This window comes from Acanthisitta chloris, unplaced genomic scaffold, assembly GCF_000695815.1.
Source record: "Acanthisitta chloris isolate BGI_N310 unplaced genomic scaffold, ASM69581v1 scaffold23674, whole genome shotgun sequence".
NCBI classification, from domain to species: Eukaryota; Metazoa; Chordata; class Aves; order Passeriformes; family Acanthisittidae; genus Acanthisitta; species Acanthisitta chloris.
In genome coordinates this window covers 51,286-52,332 of record NW_008671326.1, presented here as the reverse complement: position 1 = coordinate 52,332, position 1,047 = coordinate 51,286, and the positions used below count along the sequence as shown (strand labels likewise).

Sequence of the window (1,047 nt, the reverse complement as noted above, 5' to 3'; positions counted from 1 at the left end):
GGAAAGAGATTTTCACATGACAGAAGAGAATGGACAGAAACAATTAAGGAAAATTTCCTGAACTACAAGAGTTTGTCACTAAAAGATACTCCAGCACACATGGATCTGAATTTGACTGAGACTACTTGTCTACTTGAGTTCAACTTGTTCTAGGACGAGTAAACAGCAATCAATGGTAAACTCCATCATTTACTAATATGAAATATTGCCTATGTGCCAAAAAGAAATTTTCCTTCCAAAAACCTTCAAGACAAAATCATTTAGGAGTAGTTTTATGAGCAGCAGAACCACTGAAAACTTGTTTCTTTCAAGCATGTTTTGAGGTTGAGTTTTTGCATGGATTTGCTGGCATCTAATACAGCAAATTCATGTTGCAGCCTCCCCGTCATGGGACTCTGCACACATACAATTTTCACTAGATAGCTGCCTATCTTTCATAAAACATCAAAGAAAATAATATCCTCCTGTTGTCTTATATTTCAATTTAGCAGAAATTAGGCAATGGTCTCCAATATTGTTGGGTGCAGGGAATAGTCAGACAGAGAGACAATGCAATTGCACAAGCATTTCTGAGGCAACCCAGCTAAATGCATGTGACACACAAAAGCTGCACCTCTAAAACAGTGGTCCAAGCAAAAATAGACAGACACAGAATCTCTCAATGGACAACTCAGTCATTAATTGCAATCTTATCAATTCAATTACAGTGGAAACTTGGGACAAAAATACCAAACACTAATGAAATTATTAACATATAAAACCCAAACATACAAACAAACAGAACACATCTTCTGCAAGGACTTTGAACAAGTAGACAGCAAAGAGAAAAATGAAGAGAACAAAAGTCAAGCAGAACATTGTTGAACAAGCTGAACAACAATGTCCGTGAAAGCTAATGCCATGCTTCTTTCAGCAGAAAGGCACTTTTAAAATGTGAAAATTGCAGTGGAAGAAGTAAAGATGTCTTTCCATATCCCTGAAAATGCAGAGTTTGATTTCTTAGAGAACAAGACACTGCATGTAGGTATATCACAGACAAATAGGTAC

General features: G+C 36.6%; 1 protein-coding gene across 1 annotated transcript in view; it reads right to left on the bottom strand.

Moving 5' to 3' along the window:
* Positions 1-1,047, bottom strand: part of RALGAPA1 (Ral GTPase activating protein, alpha subunit 1 (catalytic)) — a gene marked incomplete at its 5' end in the record, with an annotated part of 124,739 nt that overhangs the window by 77,301 nt on the left and 46,391 nt on the right. The window lies entirely within an intron of this gene.